The sequence below is a fragment of the Lissotriton helveticus genome, chromosome 8 (genome assembly GCF_964261635.1).
Source record: "Lissotriton helveticus chromosome 8, aLisHel1.1, whole genome shotgun sequence".
Taxonomy (NCBI): Eukaryota; Metazoa; Chordata; class Amphibia; order Caudata; family Salamandridae; genus Lissotriton; species Lissotriton helveticus.
This window is the reverse complement of record NC_136069.1, coordinates 396,392,499-396,416,775: the sequence shown is the minus strand read 5'-3', so window position 1 is coordinate 396,416,775 and position 24,277 is coordinate 396,392,499. Positions and strand designations below refer to the sequence as shown.

The 24,277-nt window shown below is 44.7% G+C and overlaps 1 long non-coding RNA gene across 1 annotated transcript in view; it reads right to left on the bottom strand.

The window, feature by feature from the left end:
- LOC144771658 (uncharacterized) overlaps positions 1–24,277 on the bottom strand; it is a 335,630-nt gene that overhangs the window by 276,610 nt on the left and 34,743 nt on the right. The window lies entirely within an intron of this gene.

The window sequence follows — 24,277 nt, the reverse complement described above, 5'->3', positions numbered from 1 at the left end:
TGTGCTGCGGTCCAGAAAGACCTGTCCTGGCACTACAAGCATTCTATCCATTCATTGTTTTGTGTACATATAAAAGAACAGGACAAGGGAATACTTTTTCCTCATAGCTCTTTTAACATATGAGAAAGCACATGTTAATGATTGTAACTAACAACATTAGCAGATTGTCTATTTACTCCATTCAGCATTTCTCTGAAGAGTAGATCCATAGGGGGCCAGATAGCTGATGGTCAAACAATGATGCTTCTGTCTCCAGCTGCCTGGGGTTTATCACATTAGGCACACACGGTATAGAGAGTGACAGAGAACAGAAAGAACGCAACATAAAAAAAAGACAGCAGAGGAACAGGAGCTGCTTTGAAAATGTTTTCCAGGGCTCCTTTTGGTTTCCAATCTATCCCTGAAAAACCTAAATACAATTTTATGGCAGTAGGGAACACTGCGCAAAAATAGTGTACATCAAAATCTATATTCTTATAAGTCAATCTAGCATATGTTCCAAGGTGGAGATACAACTCCTGCCATGGGTTGTAGCAATAGGTATACAAAGTATGCCAACAAGTTTTTCACAACAACTCTCAACCTGAGCAACTCTAGAGAATATAAAAAGTCCAACCAATAATAGCTTTCCAAAGTTATGTTATTTTCTGTGTCTTCTTTATTTTTTCAAAATGGATCCAGTCACTGGGTACAAATCATCCAATTGTCTTCATATACAAATAGCCAACTGATCCTTGCCAACACGTGTTTCGTCTGGCTTTACAGCCAAAAGACTTCGTCAGGGCATTCTCACTATGTTTTAGATTGAATATCTTAAGGATTGGTATTCTCAATAACAAATTCCTATATTTGATGTTTTGTATAGGCCTCTCGCTCCTGACCCTCATTCGTTGATGATTCCTATTTAATATTGATGAAACCTCCTCTCGAGGTCTAACCTCCTCTGGGGGTCTCGTTGTTGAATTTCAGATATATTATAATTTCCAAAAATTTGTATCTGCTATAGTAATGCACATTTTCATATCGCTCACATCGTAACTCGGCCTGCATAAACATGCATTTGCAATGCAATAGGTCTCGAAGTTACGCGAGTTTCAGCTATTGGCATTGTAAATAACAATGCCTTTTATTTATGTTTTTAAAACACGAACCAAAAATAATAGGCATTCTTATTTGCAATGTCAATAGCTCAAACTCGCGTCAATGCGAGACCTATTGCATTGCACATGCTTGTCTTTGGGGGAGTTCCTTCCCCAGCCCAATTTTCAGTATTCTAGCATAATCAACAGCCATTCTCTCTCTGACACTAAGTTGGGTTTTTAGTGGGGAGGGACAGTGGCTCTGTGGAATTACCTCTCTCTAAAGAGGCGTGCCCAATTTGGAGTCAGCTGTCTCATTTGCTCACCCCAGAGCTTTGTTGCAAAGCAACAGGTTGAGCTGTAGTAGGGGCGTGGCTCTCTGGGAGAATGGCGCATTGGAGTGTTCCTCTGGAAGCCTCTGCTGGGGGCTGCCAAATTTGACCTCACTCCACCCCGGCATTGTAAGGTTTGGTGGCTTAGTGAGCCTCCAAGAAAGATTTATAAGCGATGGATGCCTTAATTGATTAATTATTGGGGTTCCCTCTGGTAGGGCTGCCCCTTGTTGCCAGAGGTCTGCCCTATTTGCTCAGTGCCACACTATGTCACAGGAGTATTGGCACCTGAGTATAGGTGTGTTGGTGTTGGCTTAAAGGGAGTTCCTGGAATACCACAAATGGCTTTTATTTAGGTCCCCACGGGTACGTTTGCCTCCCTATGATCAGCGATCTCACTTCCACTCCTGCCATGTCACTGCACCACAACAGCCTAAGAAGGGAGAGTTCTGACAGGGTTCCAGAGCTTTTTCTGTGAATCGATGGGATCATGGTCTAAACATGCAATTCCCCCGTACCAGGGTTAGCGGTCTCAAACTGCAGCTGGCTGGGTTTTCTGTGGTCACATTGAGCGAGGATTGGCGAAGGCTGTGTCTCATTATGGTGGTACTCTCTGATTAATGCTGTCCAAGGTCTCATTTGCTACAACCTCTTCCACCACTCTCGCTCCGCCCCCGCATGTTGGGTCTGGTGGGGGTGTGGCTGGTAAAAGCTCCCATTGCTTATTGGGACTACCCATGGGATGTACTCTACTGGGGGTATTCTTGCAAAGGGTCACTGGGTACGGATTCTCACTTGCTCTACCGCCGCTCCTAGCACCTCTCTCCAACGTCGCAGGTTTCCCAAATGCCCGCCTACACCTGCAAGGCCGCGCCATAGCCGGGCGCTGCTCCAGTTGCCTGCAGCGTCAACCGGGTCCGAGGCCCCAGCAGTCGCTGCCCTGTGCCGGAGACTACCACAGAGAGCTGTGCGCCATCTGCAGCCACTTCCAAGGGACTGAGAAGCAACAACACACGGCGGGGCGGGAAGGCGCGTCCCGGAACGTGCATGAGTAAATCTTGCAAAGGCTAGTCAAAGGACAGGACTTCAGGATACAAATTGCAGGGTCGTAGAGAGAGAAGCCACAAAACCAGTATAACACAACACTACCTGCTGTAGCCAATGAGCAGTATTAGAGAATGCAGCGTGCAGGGCGTGGACATGACCACCCCAGAACATGCATACAAAAACAAAGCATATTCAAACAAGACTGAAATACTATAAAAGGCAGAGTGCGAGACTAGAGAAACAGCCTCTGAACCTGCGTGCCTAAATTCAGACCAGGCTAGCCAATGTATTTGATTACATTATACCGGTAAGGGGCCGAGACTGATGTTCCCCGACACCAGCATGGAACAAGAAAAAAGTGCTTAGCGGCTAAGTAAAAGACATTGTGTCATGCCGCGAGTAAAAGATCCAGTCTGGGGGGGAGGGGCCAAAAGAAGACAGGGCGGCAACAAGGAGGGACTAAAAAACCTCACTGACAATGAAAAACCAGGGTTTAGCATGCACAATAACGAAAGGCAATGGGAAAAAGGGGCGGGCCTAGAGTCCACTTGATTACAAGAAGCCTCGCAGAGCGAGCAGTGCATGTGCGCTGCAACGCTAGGTGAGACCTAAAAAGAGCAACAAATTAGCCTCTCCTATATCTCTAGTGTCTCCATCCTGATAGGGGGTAATACAAAAAATGAGCAAAATGTACCAGGGAATATCGGCACTGTTACATGACTAGGTGAAAGCTTATTTAAGACAGACACAGGTTCTGCAATGTGTTAACTTGAGAGAGCATTTTAGGCAACAAAAGCATAATGAACTCTGTAAGACATTATGAATGCATTGAAAGTTCAGGTGACTCACTGGCTGAAATAATTATGCGTGTGCTCAGCTTTTTGACTCCAGTATGTTAGCATTTTCAGACTTCTAACATCTGACTTTGATTTTTCAATGTTGACTTCATAGAATCCTTCGTTCAGAAAAAGATGTATTTCCGCAGTAGTAACCAGACGTCAGTGATGTAATAATAAAAAGGAGACATGCTGGCAAAACAGCAAGCAGGTACAGTGTAGAAACTCACATACACACGTTGCACTCCTGTAATGCTTTATTCACAATCAGCCACATGCATGAAGGTCCCTTGCCTGCCCATGCCTAACTGTCGCCGACAGCCCTTCGAAATCTCAATACACCCAAGATTTCACAACGCACTATGGCAACCCCATTGAGCATGACAATCATCCGTCAAGTAATTACAACATATCTCCTTTCTTTACACACAAAAACAACATTAGCATTACATTACATTGGAAGAATTACTCTATATAAATAATAATACAAACAATACAAAACTACATTAAAAAAAATACAAACAATGCATAACAATGAGTTTCACACTATAACTAAAGGAAACCATGTGATCTAAAGACCCTCCTTAAACTGAATGACCTATTACTAATCAAAGCTGTAATTAACATCTTCCTAAATCTCCTTACAACGAACCCTCATATCATTTCATTACATAATCATAGAAATTAACTGCCATGCGATGTTGTCTGCTCCGTTGTTTGATTGCACTCCACAGACCATCATCACCTCCTCCCTCTCATCTGTAGTCTTTTCTCCACATGCACACTTTTCTATAACTCCTCCTCCCCTTCCCATCTCTGCATCATCCATCATCATGAATATTACATGTTTTTTCGCCAAAGTCTGTCCCTGAAGGCCTTCGTGTGCTAGCATGATCAACTCGTTCCTTTCCACACCCCCTCCAGTGGCACATATTTCTGTCCTCTCAATACCAAAGCATCAGTCACTCCTTTACTCAGCTCTTCCTGTATGTCAACAAAGCCTCTCAAAAGAAGGTCTTACATCCCCTTCTCACCATAACCCCTCTCGAATATTTCTCACCAAATCCCTGAAAATTCCGTCCTCTTGTGCAGTTGCCTCCCACTCTTCAAGTCTGATTGGCTCGAAGCCCCTTCCAAGTCCAACATGTCCTCTACATTTGCTACCACACATACCATCTTTTTCTCCATCCTGCTTTCATCCTCAACTCTCAATGGCACCCTGAATAAACAATCTGTATGTTTTTTATCCGACCACGTACTCTACTTCATATCTATAGTCTTGCAATCTTGATGCAAACCGTGCCAACTTAACCGAAACTTTATCTGCACCTCCTATTCTCAGCTCCCTGACTAACTGCGTATGATTAGTCGACAACACACAATGCAGACCCAAAATGAATGTGCGGAAGCAATCGACACCCCAGGCAGCTGCCAAGACCTCTCTTTCAATTACTGTATAGTTCAATTTAGTTAGAGAAAGGGACCTTTATGCAGAAAAGCCACAGGTGTCTCCACTCGATCCGTTATCTGGAATAAAACCGTCCCAATTGAGTGAGCACTGGCATCAATGGTCAACATGTTTTAATTTTTTGGTTTAAATTGAGGTCAAAATTTCTGCATTGGCTATCTCAATTTTTTCACAAATGCACCTTCATGCATGTTGCCATCGGTCTCCTTTTCTCAACAGCTCTCTCAAAACCTCTTTTTTTCCGGCAAAATTATCCCCAAATTTGGCATAATATTTTATTAACTCCATGAATAAATGAAATTGAGGTTTTCCTTTAAGGGGTTAGCGGCTAATTGTATGGTCTTCAGAAAGTGTTTTTGAGTTTAAGACCATGTTCAGACAGAATATCTTCCAAATACTCATGTTCTTTTAATAAGAACTGACATTTTTCATTACGCAGTGTCAATTCAGCTTCACTCAAGAAAGAGGCCATTTGGCAGTCCATAGTGGATAAGATTAACAGTGTCTGCCAAGCTAAAAGGACAGTACCAGAGTGCAAGAAGTGCTGGCATGATTATAAGCATAGGACCAAGGAGAAACTGGCCAATAGCCTGAAGGCAGTCATGCAGACCGGAGGAGGAGAACCTGAGGCCGAGGAGAATCTGAGGTACTTGGAGAAGCAGGTGGCATCAGTCATCCCAGCAGATCTGGTGGCAGAAGGTCTTCGACAGGACAGTGCTGGCTATGAGGACCAACAAGACCTACAGGGTAAGTGGAAACAATGGACAATATGACCAAAAATGTCACGCTTTGCAGAGCAGCAAGCTACATTCCTGTGCTGCTCTGTGCCCAGTGTAAGGAAAAGGGATGTCCAGTCATACATCATGGAAATATAAATCAAACTGCCCAGTCACAGGTTGCAAAACCCAGTCCAACTCCGTCAAGTTTGTCCTGTCCATATGTGTCATGCAGCACCAGTCCAGGTTCACCTTTGTATCCTGGGACTTGTAGTGTAATATTTAACAATGGTTCCCAAACTGTGGGTTGCGGATTCCCAGGAGTCATTGACACATACCCAGGGGGGTCTGCCGGCAGCAGTTTTAAAAGCAGTGCAAAGTTCCTTGTATAACCAGCCGTTTTCAGGCAACAGTAAAAGTGCCAAGATAACTTTGGTGATTAATGTACCTGCTGAGAGAGATGGGAGTTTTGTCTAGTGGCAGCCTTGACTCATCTATGGTAGCACAGATGGTTAATTAGCCTGCTACAAAGATTGTGTACCATGTGTTTTAAAGAACACCATTTTATATGCATAGCTCTGTGTGTTACTGCTTTTCTCACAGAGATTATTTTGCTACCGTCCATTTCATAATTTACATTCGTAATCTAGCACAGTGAGCTATGAACTTCCATCTAAGAGCTGCATGCAAACAAAATGCTACAAGTTAGTATGTTTTTTTTGCCTGTCTCTCAATATCCTGATGCTGCTAAAAAAGGGTTGATTGGGTAGAAATAAATTCTTCTAATTAAAGTCAATGCTAAAAACTGTGTTATGTTCTGAATCCTGAGTTTGCGCTGCTCCACGCCAAGTACTCTTAAACAATACCAACCAGTATGGATGACATGTGAATCCTACACCTTTAAGCCCCCTTGGCCTTATGCAACATTTTCTATAGACTGATTTACACATGTATGATTCATTGTCTCTGTATGTGTGTAATGTAAAGTGCTCCATCACCCTACACTGGTATAAGAGGTGCTATAAAACAACTTAAATACATGTGACATAAGGGCGATGGAGAGATGAGAAGCACTGTTGTATGGTGATAGTGAAGGAGTCATTGAAGAGCCCCAACAAAGATTGTTGTATCCTGGTGCACAGTAAGGTCATCATTTACTGTGTTAAAAGCTAATACAATTAAATATATAATGACAAATGTGTTGTAGAATGCACCATTTCTTCCCATATTTTCTTGTAGGGAGACCCCCCAAAACTCCCCTTTGCATATTTTTTTCAATAGAAAATACTAATACATTTACTAATTGTTTGGTGTGCACTTATTTGTGTATTATGTGCAAATTACTGCTTTAATGTTTGAAATTTAAATCATACAAATTGCTCGGGGCTCCCTGGCTTCTAGAAGTGGCTCAGTGGGGGTTGGGAATCACTGATGTATAACATTAGTGCCAGGACTTCAAGTCCCACAATATGAAGCAAAAAACATGGACTGGAACACCACATCATGTCTGGACACTGGAACCCTGCCCACCCTAACTTTGACAATGCATGTCCCCTTGCACTATGAGGCTAGCGGTGTCTGTCTTGGGAACGTGCAACCAAATCTGGACTGCAAAGCAATGGAATGGGTTTGCCAGATTAGTAACTCCTCATCTGAGAGGCATTCCAGATAAGGTGTATGTGAAGTATAAACATATAGGAAAATGCAAACAGCCACATGTGCAATCGCTAGCATGAAACTACATTGTACGCAGCTGTACCAATGTGCGGGGTGAGAGCACAGAGGTGTTGGCTGCCATGGTAGAGACAAACCTACCTCCTGTCATGCACAAATCGAAACTGGGGGCGGGGGTGAGTGCAAGTGATGCACACCAGAGGACCGTAAGTGTTTGTTGGAAGAATAGATGGTTTGTGAGCCTGGTTGGCCCCTGGTAGAATAACGCAATGTAGGTGTGGCTGAGCATGATGAACTGCCACTATTTCTGAATGGGGAGACTTTGCGAGGCAAGGAGGTGAGACTGTGTTTGCTACAAGGTAGCCTGTGCAATGCTCGTGCACTGCAGTGTCTGATAGTGCCACAATTCTGATGCAGCTGGGAAGGGGTGCTATAGAAGAGGGCTTTGGTGTACCACATCCTACATGTAATGTGGACCTTGGTGAAGATGTAGCACCTACCAGGAGGGATTTGAAAAGGGGGAAAGGGAAATGTCAAACTACGTCACATATGTCAAAGTAGGAGGATGTCAAACAGGGATTTGTGAAGTGACTGGATGAGATCTGTGTGCACAACGATGAACAGGTCTTAGTGATGTTTGGAAGGTGAGGTATATAGGCCTAGTTAGGTGGCCAACCGGGGTAGGTAAATGTCACAGAATATCATAACTACTAGCATGTGGGCCACAGCTTCAGCTATAGCCCTCAGATGTAGGCAGCCATGTTGCTCAATTGCAAATGGTGATTCACATTGGGGTGCCGGTGTCACATGAGATTCCAAGGCTCATCTGTGTCCCATCAGTGTGTGACAGAAAGTTGAGCTCTTTCGCCCACTAATGGAGTGGCAGTTAAGTCATGTACAGGTATAAGTGACTGGGGCTGAGTTGAGCGATGTGTGATACTCTGCAGAAAAACAAATGTAGCAATTACAAAAAGGGGTGAATGTCAGTGGTAGCAACCTTTCTAGTTTGACTGGGTCTATCCCTTCCAGAGTTGGTACACAGTGTCTACAGTACAGAACTATGGAGACAACTGTGTGGGTACTAAAGTCACACGACTTCGCACAATTAGGAAAACCATGATAAGCACATGGCCTTACACCAGGTTGCTAGCTGTGTAGAGTTGTGTGGATGCGTCTCAAATATGAGTCCTTGGCCACATTAATGCACAATGTGCATGCAAGACAGCACAACAAGGAAGACTGGAGTGGTGCTTTTTGTGAAAGGCAGAGTGCAGGCTCAACAATAACACATGACCAAAGTCACATCACTTACCTAGAGGCTATGGGTTGAGTAGCATTCACAGGCACTGCAGACACTCTGGTGGCTTGGTGAAATGTGCACAGTAGTGGTATCAATAAGTGAAACTCCATTCAGTATAGCCATCATAAAAAAGAAAGACTATCCTCAAGGCAGATGTGGATCTTACCTCAACTTATCCTCCCCGGCAGGGCAGACCAGCAAGCTGTGTAACTGTGTTGCAATGTGTGGCATGAAACAACATAACACCCTTGCCACACAGTGGTGTTGTAAACAACGGAGAGATAATGCCATCTGAAAGACAACTTTAGTAAATCTTGGCCACAATTCCTACGAGTAACATATGTCATACTCATCAATGTTGAACTGAAAGTGAATGAGAATAACATCTGTATGTCAAGCAAAGTAACTCATTTTAACATCTAACCTAGGTCACTATTAACATATTCCAATTTACAGAGGGAGACACACCTGCTGACCAGCATCCTATTCAGGATGACCAAGCAGTTGGTGATGACATCCTGCCCCTCCATGGACGAACACACATTTTCAGCAACTCCTAGATTCCATTGGAACACCTTCTTCCATCATGGCAAGGGGTGACAGCATTGTTGGGACTCCAGAGGAACTGCCCACCACGGAACACGCCTTATCTGCCAGCCAAATACCAAGATTGGACTCTGAGGACCCCCAAGTTGTCTTCCAATGGCGAGTGTTAGGAGTCCAGTAGCAGCTTGTAGATGAGATGCAGGCAGGGATGGAACCCACTGCGGGAACCCTAGCGGGAGTCCATAGAAGCCTCAGTCCCAAGAAGGACACCTCTGAGGCTATCATAGGCAAGTACCCTTTGATCAATACAATGGAAGATTCACTGGCTAGCAAAACTCCTACATTGGTACTATGGGTGCCTTCCACCGTGATATTGTTGCCTTGCTGACAAGGCCATTGTCAGTGCTGTGCTGCCCTCATTGCTGGTGCAGACAAATGCTGCCTAGGCCAGGAGAGCCATATCTTCAGCCACTGATATGTGTGGGCACCTCAGATGCCTCCTGCATGAACACAGCCACCACCCTCCGGGGAGGTACAACACATAACAGGGGAGGAAGATGTGGACTTCACCAATTTCAGGCGGCGATCTACCCTGTAACATTTGTATGTGCCTCTTAACCAGTTTCCCATTGGACTTGTGTGAATTAGCATATCATCACACTTGTCCCCTGATACTGTCTCCACTTTGTATGCCCACATGTTAATCTGATCCATTTGTGTACTGTCGATGGGGTCTACCTTTCGTAATGGCAAGTTGGACCTTCTCCTCACTGGACATCCTTTGGCCCTCAAACAATATTTGGGTTGTTGATGCAAGAACTGCTACTGTGAATTTGTCTATCAACGCATCTGTAAATAAATATAATACCTTGACCTCCATGTTCTATGTCTGTTGCAGATGGGACTAACTAGACTATGGTGGATGTGTAGACCCAAAATCCACTTCATACCATCTCAAGGAAACTGCACTACAGTCCCTATTACATTCTCTTTTTGGACAAGGTCAATCATCATGGCCCTTCCCTGAAATGGCATTATATTGTGAATCCCTTTGAACTATTGAACAACATGGTGTGACAATAAGCATCTGTTCCTTCAGTGCCAAACAGTGAAATTGGCCACCTAATTACACAATTGCATAACTGCACAAATTGGGTCCTGTGACAAAGTTGAGCCACTAACACATGCTCACACATCCACAGATATGTAGCTCATTTATCATGGCAATGTCATTATGCACATAGGTCAGCTTCAATGCTTCAATTAAATATAGCCTATCTATGCGAACTATCTTAATGCATGCGTAGACAATATTCAGATATTAATGGCCAGACTACTCTGTATAGCATCATACCTATGGCACTCAAGGGTGTAGAAGCTCAGTGCTACACATTTGATGTCATTAAGCATGAACTGCAACTACTAATTAGTTGGGGTCATGTGTCAAATGATAAACGCTTTAGTAAGTCACACTGGGATATGTAGGAACATTGGGGCTTATTTACAAGCCCCTTGTGCCACGTTTGCATCACTTTTAACATGGGAAAAGTGACACAAAAGTGGCGCAAGGGGCTTGTAAATCTGACCCATTGTGTCTCTTTAGCCCTTAGACTCCTCACATACATTCAACTTGAATCGCTTGGATTGAGGCATAGCCAAACATGCCTATCAAGAACCAGGTGTGGTATGTCACACATATATAGACCTTAATTTTGGGCACATTCTTAACAGCACCTTGTTACAAGTTGTACCCTCAAAATGTTACATTTTCCAACAAGCACTGTCAAAGCCAAAAGATTTGGCTTACATACAGACTAAACATTTTTAAAATCCTACTGCAGTGGAAAAAACGAAAAGCAATTGTTTATGTATATTGTGTATCTATGAGATGAACAATTTAACCTGTGATGATTGAGTGTACTTTGGAAATGGCAAATAGTTCATAATGAATTTCAATGCAAGCAGTCCAATGGAGCTGGCAAAATATCCTCAAAAAGCCAATAGCATGAGGCGAGACAAATATTCCTATGGGCAGAGAAAAAAACAATATCTGTATATTTTAAAGTATTGGTATAAATAGGCCTATCAGACAGCTACACAACGAAGTTGGATACAAAATCAATGTGAAAAGACATTTTTTACCATATTTGAAAAGTTTGGGCTTAACATTTATTTTCAAGAATACAATATATGACGAGGAGACCCCATGGTCACTCAGCATCCTGTCCTATATAAATCTGACGAATGTACCAATTGTGATTTTCGATTCCTGCCCTCTTTTTGGAATGAACATAACCTCCTAGAAAGCCAGTAATCTTTAAAACTGCTCAATCTGTATCAATTAATCACCTTTACTCGTGATCTAATTAGATTTTAGGATCATGACCATGCTTTGTAAAATGATAAGTCGACCAAATGGTTAGTACCCATGAAAGGATGATATTTTCTTACAATCGATCTTGGTGAAAATTCTAAATAAGTGCCAACCACATGAAAATGGCAATTTGTTACATAAGAGAAGTGACTGCATCACCTGGGTTACTGAAAAAACATGCTTTAAAAACGCGTCTACAGAGACTTGTTGAGAAGGTTATAAATGAAACACTGGATTTTAAGCGTAATCATGTTACATGTAGATGGCATTTCTCCGTGCTATTGCCACATGACATGTAACTGCACAAATTGAGTCCTGTGAGAAAGTTGAGCCACTAACACATATTCACACATCCACAGATATGTAGCTCATTTATCATGGCAATGTCATTATGCACATAGGTCAGCTTCAATGATTCAACTAAAGATAGCCTATGCGAACTATCATAATGCATGCGCAGACAATATGCAGATATTAAAGTCCAGACTACTCTGTATAGCATCATATCTATGGCACTCAAGGATGTAGAAGCTCAGTGCTACACATTTGATGTCATTAAGCATGAACTGCAACTACTAATTAGTTGGGGTCATGTGTCAAATGATAAACGGTTTAGTAAGTCACACTGGGATATGTAGGAACATTGGGGCTTATTTACAAGCCCCTTGTGCCACTTTTGCATCACTTTTAACATGGTAAAAGTGACACAAAAGTGGCGCTAGGGGCTTGTAAATCTGACCCATTGTGTCTCTTTAGCCCTTAGACTCCTCACATGCATTCAACTTGCATCTCTTGGATTAAGGCATAGCCAAACATACCTTTCAAGAACCAGGTGTGGTATGTCACACATATATAGACCTTAATTTTGGGCACATTCTTAACAGCACCTTGTAACAAGTTGTACCCTCAAAATGTTACATTTTCCAACAAGCACGGTCAAAGCCAATTGATTTGGCTTCCATACAGACTAAACATTTTTAAAATCCTACTGCAGTGGAAAACAAACGAAAAACAATTGTTTATGTATATTGTGTATCTATGAGATAAACAATTTAACCTGTGATGATTGAGTGTACTTTGGAGATGGCAAATAGTTCATAATGAATTTTAATGCAAGCAGTCCAATGGAGTTGGCAATATATCCTCAAAAAAGCCAATAGCATGAGGCGATACAAATATTCCTATGGGCAGAGAAAAAAACAATATCTGTATATTTTAAAGTATTGGTATAAATAGGCCTATCAGACAGCTACACAACGAAGTTGGATACAAAATTCATGTGAAAAGACATTTTTTACCATATTTGATAAGTTTGGGCTTAAAGTTTATTTTCAAAAATACAATATATGACGAGGAGACCCCATGGTCACTCAGCATCCTGTCCTATGTAAATCTGGCGAATGTACCAATTGTGATTTTCGATTCCTGCCCTCTTTTTGGAATGAACATAACCTCCTAGAAAGCCAGTAATCTTTAAAACTGTTCAATCTGTATCAATTAATCACCTTTACTCATGATCTAATTAGATTTTAGGATCATGACCATGCTTTGTAAAATGATAAGTCGATCAAATGGTTAGTACCCATGAAAGGATGATATTTTCTTACAATCGATCTTGGCGAAAATTCTAAATAATTGCCAACCACGTGAAAATGGCAATTTGTTACATAAGAGAAGTGAGAGCATAACCTGGGTTACTGAAAAAACATGCTTTAAAAACGCGTCTACAGAGACTTGTTGAGAAGGTTATAAATGAAACACTGGAATTTAAGCATAATCATGTTACATATAGATGGCATTTCTCCGTGATACTGCCACATGACATGTAATGCTTATCTTTTCTATTGACTAACACTTTGGGGCCGATTCCGATTCAGGAAAAACCGCTCCAAATAGCCGTTCGTAGTGCTTTTCCCCTGCAACGTCCCCCGTACGTACGACGAAGTACGATTCGTACCAGGAGCCATACTCTGTACGAGTCGTACAGAGACTGTACGACTCAAATCTCCGTACGATTCTCCCTCGGAACCCGCTGTGCGCGTCATACGTACGGTTCGCGGCTGGTTTTTATGACCCAGCAAGTACGATACGTGTCGGGTACGACCCTTTTTCCACGGGAGCTGAAAACAGCCGTAAAAGCAGAGTTCGTGCCAAAACAGGTACGGAACGGCCCCCCCGGGTATGGTGCGTGCCCCCCATGATCGCAGGGGTACGGTGCGTACCCTTGAGATCATGGGGTGTACGCACCGTACTCCATGTATGATGGGTGTACCCATCGTACATGGGGCACGGTGCGTACACCCATCGTACATGGGTACGGTGCATACACCCATCGTACATGGGGTACGGTGCGTACACCCATCGTACATGGGGTACGGTGAGTACACCCATCGTACATGGGGCACGGTGCGTACACCCATTGTACATGGGGTACAGTGCGTACACCCATCGTACATGGGGTACGGTGTGTACACCCATCGTACATGGGGTACGGTGTGTACACCCATCGTACATGGGGTACGGTGTGTACACCCCATGATCGCAGGGGTATGCACCGTACCCCTGCGATCATGGGGTGTACGGACCATACGGTGTGTATGTGTTTGTGTGCTTTTCCGTACGACTCGCCCTTACCTGACATGGACCGTACGAATCGCGTCCTCAGACCCCGGTCCGGATCGTACTCGTCGGGTCATACGGCATGTGTATGAGTCATACGGCATGTGTACGAGTCGTACGGTTTGCGGTTTCAGCCTTGCAATATGTACGGACCGCGACGATTCGGACGTATTCACAGAATACGGATCGTACTACGCACTCGGACGGACGGGTACGATTCGTACGGAGAAGGCTCCGGATACAAATCGGACGTTTTTTTCCCCAAATCAGAATCGACCCCTTTGTCTAAATTACAAAAGTCGTAATGTAAGTTTAAATCTAAGGGCTACTTTTATAGCGTATAGGACAATTTTCAGGGTGATTGTCACTAGATTTTACAATGAAGGATTGTCCATTGTTTGCAGTGGCAATTATAAGACACACATGCTTGGAACAAGGCCAATGTAGCCCTCGTAAATACACATGGTATGTCCTTCTTGCTTCTCGAGGAAGCCTCATGAATGTCGGTGCTATTTAAATACGTATTGGGAAAGACTAAGGCCCCCATTAGGATGGCGGGTGGACTTTGCCCGCCCGCCATCCTCGTGAAAAACGGGACCGCCCGCAAGCTGAGCAGCGATCCCGCCTTGCATATTATGATGCGCCCGCCACAGTGGCGGGCACATCATGCATTTATAACATTGTGGCGGGCGGTGTTTACACCAGCACCCGCCGCAATGCTATAATTGAATGGCATGCATTTACATACACAAAGCAGCCAGTCGTATTGTGCATGCAAATGCAGGGGGTACCACAGGTACCCCCCATGTGCACCCCTCACCTTGCCTTCACCATGGGGGCCCACAGGGGGCCCCCAAAGTAAAGACCACCTGCCTTTCCGTGGCGGCATTGCCGCCACGGAAAGGCATCTCCCAAAGCCCATGCTAATATGGCTGGCAGTGTCTGATAGACACTCCCACCATATACACCCTTTTCCGCCCCGGCCGCAAGACGACCGGGGCTGATAAGCGGCGGACGGTGTTTCCGACCGCCGCAGTCCCCCCTCCATAGTAATATGGCACGGGGGAAATGGGTGACAGGGGACAGGGATGTCGGGCGGATCGCCACCGCCCGCATGGTGGTGGCGATGCGCCCGACATCCTAATGGGCCCCAAAGTGTCTGGAAACAGTGCCATTTTTTACAAAGCCTATGCAATAATATAATATACAAAAAATATTTTAAAATGTATAAAAATAAGGCCCAATCAGGGCAGCCGTAATCATCACAGATGCCCCCGCTCCGGCATACGGAGTTGCAAATTTGAACCTGCTCACGGACGACGACCCAATTGGTGCAGAAGCCATCTCCTCACACCTCGCCACAGGGACATGCTCACCAGGATCTCCTACTGGATTTTGCCCCCTCCAGAGCTCTGTTCTCCCTCACACAGCATACTGGTCTAAGGAAGCAGGCAGGAACTGGTGTTACAGGCTCCACGTGCAGGTGGTCTTGGATGTTCCTGGGTGATATTCTTTCACCCAGATGGGAGACTGGCAAAAGTCTTCCAGAGCTTTTCCTCCTTGCACATCCAAGACTGGCTGTTTGACAGCTGACATATTTGGGGGGTCTCAAGCTCCCCTTTTTAATGACCATTTCCAGACACCAAATGTGAATAGTCTGAATCTTTGAAGTTTGTGATGGGGTCTGCTTTCTTTTGAAATACCCAAACGTCTGCCCTGCCCTTCCTCCAGAAAGCAGTCTGTCACAGCAGGAGAAACTCCAAATCTGATAGCCCCACAACACTGGTCATGGGAATGACCAGAGATTCACATCTGGATGTCAGTCACAGTGATATGAGAATCAAGAGGTTACCTCAGGGTTCCAGCTCTACTCTTTATGATTCTAGTATCAGCCTGACCTCCTTTCTAAACTATGCCCAGGCCCCTCTCCAGTGACCTTACCCCGAATCAAAGTGCACCCTATGAAGTGTACAGAAGGGCTCTTCTTCCTCCAGTGTAGCCTTTTTCTTTCATTGTGTGTGTTCCACCCAGCAAATAGGAATGCAGCAATCCACAAATTTGTCTGGGGGAATTCATCTACTTCCTCATGCTCGCCACTCAGAACTGGGTCTCATTAAAATGCAACCCAGAGTCTTCTATGTATTGTAGCATTTACCGGCATTCATACACAGAGCACAGGCATGCAACCACACATGCGTTGCACAGAACTACATATTACCTTGATGCAGGCCATGGGTGAGTTAAGCACACAGCAGTGGAACTTTACATGAGTGAGCCTGTAGGTCTTACTTTAGTGACACAGATATTCAGGCCTGATCAATCCTACTGATCACTACACAGTAGGCTGCCACCACCACCTTCATGCTGCTTAGCTCCTGGGGAAGGCAGTATCCTTTTACTATGTGAGGATAGCCATTTGGGGACCCCTCTAAAAAGACCTCAGTTCTGAGAAAGGCCTATGTCATGGCACATACGCATGATCTGGGTTCGCCCATGACAACAAAAAGCACAGCAATAGGGGATTCAGACATCATTGCAGCTGGGACACTCAGGGCAGAGGTACAGGTCCATCACCGTGCAACCAACATTTCTGTCCCAACAGCAATTCCTGTTCAATTAAACTGAATACACAAGGCTATAATCTCGATTACATGTTAGAACCAATAGAAGAGCTCGTTGATTCCAGCCAATTGCTGTTCACACTGACTGAAAAACAACAAACTATGTGTTATTTGAGGTTGCGTAGGTTACCTTTATGAAATTACTTTTTTTTTTAACTAAAACATTTAATTTGGGCAATATTCCACGTAGGGAAAAGTAATGCTGCAAAGATGCAATACCTGAGTTTTCGCCACTTTTTTACTCTTTGGCAAAGCAGAACTCCATTCTCGAGTTACAGGTTGCAGATTTTCTTGGCATCATTTTGTATTTAAATGTTCTAATGTTGTTAAGCCATCTCAATTTCAGCGGAATATTTTATAAAGGAAACTTCTTCTACATCAAGTAAACCAAGAAGCTTCCAGTAAGTGAACGGCATGGAAAATATAAACTCTTAACAATGACACATCTATATTTCTTATTAAATTGGGATAATTGTGTAAGGAACATGAACACATTAACCTGCAGTAAAAGAGCTCTGTGTATGCAACTGATCCATCGGTATATGTTCATGAAAATCTACTGAAAGGCTAATTTTCTTGCTAGCTATAATGTATCCCTTGCCGATGTGTAATGGAAACACAAAGTCATGGAATAACTGTATTCTACCCAGAGGAGCATGATTTCCTAGATAGTTACTGTAAAATGTTTTCATACATTCTGTGAGTAGGTATTGGTTGCTGATGGACCTTTATTTATAGAATTTTAGTCTTCCTCTGCTTTGTTCCGGATCTTCTTTGTTTTCACAGTGCTTTGAAAAATTACAGGAACATTAACAAAAAAGTGACACAATGCAGCCCAGCGAACAAAGCTGTTGCATTCCGTTGCAACAAACGTGAGAGCAAAACGGTGCGCTATCTACTAAGATATATCATAGTTTCTCTTTCATCCTGCACTAGTGCTGTTTTGGCTTCCTTGCACCACGCACAAACCTTGCAGCATAATCCCTGACTACCAATGTTAGTGGATTGGTATTAGCCTCAAAATCCCTGGGGTGTTTTTTAAATGTTGTTATTGTTTTACAACCCTAAGATACTTCTGATCCTTTAATACCAATCCTTTTTGTACATCAGGGGTCTCACAAAGCCTTTAGGTGGTAGAAATTTACATGGTATTAGCCTCATGCATAAAATGGGTTATATCATTATACAACAGTGTGTAATTCTCATGTTCATAGAAAGTATCAAGCCAGCATTGGGCCCAGAAGTTCGGGAACAGTCTAATCAGAACTTTTCATCCTCTCCCTCAGCCGTCCACTAGTTGCTTTATTGTGACCTAGTATGTATCCATCGCTGCAAAGCTGGTCACCACTGTGTGCATCACCCTACAGTATCCAGTAGCTTTCACCCTTTGTAGGTTATGAACTTCCAGAGGGAGATGTGAGTTACACAGGTGAGAGGTGGTCTGGTGTCTCTTTCTTCTGCTCTGTGACAGTGCCAATTAGTGCAGCCTAGGCCTCAGCGATTGGTGTTCACGGCAAACCCCTTCGTTATTCACTCTCAGTGTGGATTCTTCTGCCAGTGCCTGTTTTTTGAGAATTGTTTTCTATGTGTTATGTGGGGATCATCTACCAATATCCAGTGAATAGCAATCGCAATTTTGGAAGGACCAATCCTGAGTCAATAAATTGTGAGCCCACAAAGTGAGCCAGTAATCTGGGATACAGTCCCAACGTGCATGTTTCCAGCTTCCCAAGCCATGTGCAGTTTGTCATCCGTTCCTACACCTGTGTCACTCTGAGCCAGAAGGTGGTGATGGTTCGGAAGTCCCATACCATATGTATAAAGTCTGCATCAACAGCGAGAACCATGGGGAAGACTAGTCTGTAGTTTCTGCTATGATGTTCAATCTCTGAGGTACCAGATAAGTAGTGTGGAGGTTGCTGAGCGGGGTGTATTTGCATCTGGTGTTTATGGACACTTGACATGTGCAATGCAACGCCCATTATCTGCGCGTCATGCCCATTCCCAGTGTCTCCTACCAGTGCTCCTTAATCCTGTCCATGGATGCTAATGTCAATCAGAGTAAAGTTTTATATATATCCAGGAGGCCAGCTTTCTCCCACCCCCAAACATGAGGAGTGTCTGTAATGTGTTGTGTCCACTGAACACCCCACCTCTCCATGTGGCAGGTATTGTCCTAGAAAGTGCACCTTATTGGGAAACTAGGAACCTGGTAGGCCGTTCTTCACCATCAGGACAGCAAGACTCCACAGCTCTCCGTTCATGTAACAATCCCCTATGGAGACCAACACTGACTTAATCCATGGTGCCATTCTCCGAATGGGGAGGTATCCCTCCAGCTGTGGGGAACGCCACCAGTGGCAGTACAGTTGCGTATCGACAACAGTTTCTGTTACCATCCTTCTCTAGCTCTACAATGCAACAATGAGTATCTTAGTGTAGCCTACAGCATCAATTTTCCTACTTATTATAAGAGATATCAAGGTCCCTTTGTTTGAAGCGTCCTTTTGGAAGCCCAGTTCTTACTGACTCATACTGTCAAGCTACCTGGCCGCCCATTGCAGCTGTGCCGCAACATAGAGGAGTTAAAAATCAAACACAGAGAGCTCTCTCTTGTTGTTATGTCATTTGAAAAGGCGGAGTGAGATCCTCTGTCACCCTCCATCCCAGATCAACTCGCTCAGGAGTGTATTCAGGTCTCTAAACCAAGATTGAGGGACCCAGATCTACACATTTGCAAAGAAGTATAGGAACAGCAGGAGCATCATCATTTTATTCGGAGCCACTCTGGTCATGAGAGGGAGGTGCAGTATGTTCCAAAAAACAATAGAGCTCTCTCTGATTGTAACGTGTTACACATATTATTGTTCTTGTGGTCATTGTCATTGTGTACACCTTGCCGTCCAGGTATTTAAACACCGTCAGTTCCCATTTAACGCACTGCTTGGTTATTACCTTCGGGGCATCTGTCAGAGTAGGAAGAATGGGAAACACACACACATTTTTCCCAGTTGGCATACAGCTCTGACACCACTCCAAAGGTGTCCAGTATTTATGCCCCAGATCACTCCTGTGTCTGCATTACAGAGTAACAAAGCATGTCATCTACATATAGTGAGATGACATGTTCCCTCTCCATCAGGAAGATGTCTCTACCCTGTACCTCCCCCCAGGTTAGTGCTGTGACTGGTTCAATGGCCAGAGCAGGGGTGACAGAGGGCATCCCTGCCTGGTGCTCCTGCCTATCGCTATATTCCATAGGGGCTGATATGAGTTGCCCAGTGCTACATGGGCTTTTTCTCCTGAATATTGGAGTGACACCCACTGTTTCCATCGCTTTCCCAGCCCCACCCATCACATAACTGCCATGAGGAAAGGCCAATGTAAAGAGTTGAAGGACGTATAAAAGTTGATGGAGAGGACCAATGCTTTTGGGTAGGCCTCAGGTGAGGTTTCCTCAAGTACCATAAGCAATCACAATATATTTAGGGAAGTTTTGCTAGAGGGTATGAATCCATTCTGGTCCTCGTGTATCAGGGTTCTAAGGTATGAGTACAGCCTTCCCCCTAAGATTTTACTAAGAGTCTCATAATCTAAATTTAGCTTAGACAATGGTCTATACAAGGTCACATCTGTGGGATCTTTATTTGGCTTAGAGACGAGAAGAGCTTCTCTTGATGTGTTGGAGAGAAGTCCCCATCATAGGCTTCTGCATACCTTGCAACCAGGAGTGCCACCAGGAGTGCAGTGTATTCTGGATTAAATTCCACAAGAAAACTGCTGGTCTACTGCATTTGCCCGCTAGTCAATTCTTTCAGTACTCTTCAGACCTCTACTTCTTTAATAGGACCTCCTAGGGTTTCCCTTGCCTCTCTCAGAAGGCACAGCAGTGTTGATATCTTCTGTCCAAGAAGTCATCGACTGGCGCATTTAACATTCTGGTATGAGGCATGCCGCCCACTTCAGTGCTGATTTATATGATGGGCCCACTTCTCACATCAGATAGAACGAATCAAGCTAACCACCTGCCTGACCTGCTCCCTCCATTTGCAAGGTGGTCAGATACTCAACACCTGTGTGTGCTCGCAGTTATTCTTGGAGCACTAGATATTGTTCTAGTTTCCTCCCAAGGCAGGTCCCAGTTTCCAGATTGGGCGCGGGGGTCCCATTACAGGTGGTTGAAATCCCCCTCCCTCTCAAGAATTTCCCCTCCATTGACCTGAGGACCCCAATGGATTGTTGCAGGCATTTCCCCCTCAGCACAACCTTAAATGCCTCTCACTCCATCTAAAGGTGGGCCGTAGTGTGCGGTTTGTGGAGGAAATAGTCCCTTAAGGCATCTGCTAGTATGTCATGTGTCACTATGTCCTGTAGAAGCTGGTGGGGGAGTCTCCAGGTCAGTATTGGCATCTGGCACTGGCCCAACTATAAATGCAGGAAAAGCGGATTGTGGTCAGAAATTGTGAGGGATAAGTATACTCAGACAATAGTGGCTTTCCACAATGTATAGGTACCATACGACGCCTCCAATCGCATATGCATGTTGTGCACTGCTGAATAAAAGGAGTATTCACAATAGCTGGGGTTTCTGGCATGCCGAATATCATTCAGTTCCCAGTGTGTTGTCCAGTGTCTGAAATTCTGGGCAAGTTGAATGATCGAAGAGTCGAGAAGTGGGGGTGTTGACTTGTATAGGTTTAGATCTGAAATGTAGTTGTAGTTCCCTCCCTTAGGCATTGGTTACTCCTGCGCCAATATTATAGTTAGTGTTTCCAGAAATTGTATTGAGTCGACATTCAGGGCATAGATACTTCCCAGTACCACCAGTGTGCAGTCCAATTTCCTCTAAACCAACACATATCTACCGTCCCTAACTGCAAGTTCAATAACCTTGAAGACGACTCATTGTTTGACCCAAATTAACATGTCTTGGTCATACACGGAGTATCTCATGACGTATACCTACCCTCTCCATCCCCTTCTCAGCTATGAAGCCTCTTTTGGCACTATATGAATTTCTTCGAGCAATGCAATGTCTACGCCTCTCCAATAGAGTTTGGTCTGTATAGTTCACTGACAAAACATCATTTTAGAAAATATTGTTGACAAAAATATGTTGTCAAAAATATTGTTTACCACAATATTGTGCTCCTATACTTATCATGGTAAGTACAAAAATATCGGAACAAATTTTGTTGACATAAATATCATCCAAAAATAGTCTGAAATATAGATTTTTGCTATATAAATAGGGTTTAAAATAGTTAATGTTAAACATTTTAGGTACAAATTTTATATAATGCAAGATATATATGTATATTTCCACTAATGCTCGCACAAACACGCTGCTATCAATGCCTCTTGATGCTGGTGCCTGGCACGGCTAGTGGCCTCCATCATCAATTCAAAATTGGACCAAATCTCCATGGGAAAAAGGGAAGTGGCACACCAGCTAAAGCCTATCAGTTTATTTGTGCACAAAGAAAAATTAATGGGGAAATTATGTTTTGGGACTACCCTTTTTTCCTGGCCCCAGCTTGACAGATGACCACATAACTTTCCATTCACAAACTAGTTATAAAAAAGCACTTTTTGGAAAGTTTTGTGGAGATTTGTCAAACGGCACTAAAGTTATTAGCATCACACAAAAAATGCACGATCTTAACTATAACCTCCCAGTGGCAACCGCCACTGGGTAATATATTCAATATATTCATATAATACAAAGACAATAAAACCATAAAAAACCATAATATATAAACAATTGAATAAGAAAAAATACATTAATTAATGTAGATAATAAAGAAAATATTAAAACTTGAAAAATTAAAATATATCACATTTGCTAACAATACTTAAAGATTAAAATACATTTTAAAATAAAACCTCAAAAATATAAAATATAGTAAATTGAAACAAATAATGCTATAACATCTATTTAACCAATATTATGAAAAGTATTGGAGCTTAATAATATCAAATATACTATTCCCAGGGGCGTGGCTAGCAGCCAACGATGGCGGCCGCAGCTTAGAGAGGCTCCCGTGGTGAGGCGGCTTCCCACATAAATCCGGCACATTAATCCTGTGCAATTCTTCTGCTTTTGGGGCAGAAAGGGTCCGGTGACCGTGCGGCACCCCGAGCGCGAGAGACGGAGAGTCAGAGGCTCCGCTGCGGCTGAAGCTCCAAGGCGAGAGGTGGGGCCTGGATCATCCGGACAAGCAGCGCTGTGCCCTGGGGACGGTGGCCGGGCGGAAGTGTGGCGAGGCCGGGTGCAGATGCCGGAAGTGGTGGCCCCCCCCCTCGGCGCTTCGTGGACACAGAGAGCGGCAACGATCCCTGGTGAGCATGCGGACTGACTGAGGACGCCCTGCTGACACCGGTAACTGAAAGCGGCGCCGGAGACGGGGAGGTGGCCGGGGACGGCGCAGCAGCCTGTGCATTGACCCATCTGGGACCCGAACCGGCGGTCCATTGAAGGGCGAGCCCGCCGTCCGAAGAGGCCCCAGAGGTGAGCGGGGCGGGGATCTGCTGGGGGCCGCGACTCCTGAGTGACGCCGGGATCTTCCCCCCCCCCTGCATTCTGAAGCACCGGGCGGCGCTGGTGGAGGCCGTGCGTCGCCCTCATTACTCCGGGGGCCCTGTAGAAGATATCCCCTAACGTCGGAGCCTGGGCGAACAGGGCGGGGGCCCAGCACTACTCGTCCCGGACTGAGATTATATATGACTGGATGGTCGCTGAGTGTGGGATTCATTTCACCGAACTAAATCTTAGCAGCTACTGATTTTGGGCCCTACGCGACCAGTGCCACGTGCGAAGCAACCATATAGGGGGCGTGCATCCTCCTCCTGCCCCGAATCCGGCGAAGACCCCGGCCTGCACACGCTCTAATTACTGGTAGCGCAAGAAGGCGCAAAGAGGCCCCAGAACCAGCTCCACGCAGGCGAAGTTGGACAAATTTGCCTACGACAAACACACTCCCCCGCAGGAACAACGCAGGCAGCCCGGGAAGGGGACGGACTCGGAGGGGGCGAAGAAAGCCACGCTAGAAGACGTCCTGACGGCGCTGGCTCAGGGGCAGGCGACGGTGGGGGCGACGGCGACGGAGGTCACCCTGATCCGAGCGGACCTCCAGAAAATCAATGAGCGAGTGAAGCAGGTCGAGGTTGTTACCAAATCACTGGTTCAGGATGTCTCGGACCTCCAGATTGAGATGGGACAGCTACGGGCGGACAACAAACTGCTCAAAGAGAAGCTGGATGACCAGGAAGGCCGCTCACGACGCAACAACGTACGCATTTTGGGAGTGCCGGAATCGGAAACAACTGGAGCAATGGACCTATACGTGGAGGACATGATCAAGAACAAACTGCAACCTAAGGGCCTTTCGCATTTCTTTTCTGTGGAAAGGACGCACAGAGTACCGGGGGGAAAACCGAAAACGGGGGGTCCCCCGAGACCGATCCTGGCGAGACTCTTCAATTTTAGAGACCGTGACGCCATTCTGCAAGCGGCTAGGGTGGCACCGGCGATTCAGATCCAAAACTCTAAAGTGTCATTCTTCCCAGATTACACTGCTGAGGTGTCCCGGAGACGGAGGACTTTCCACGAAGTGAAGAGAACGCTCCGCGAGAAAGAACTGCCCTACTCTATGCTCTTCCCGG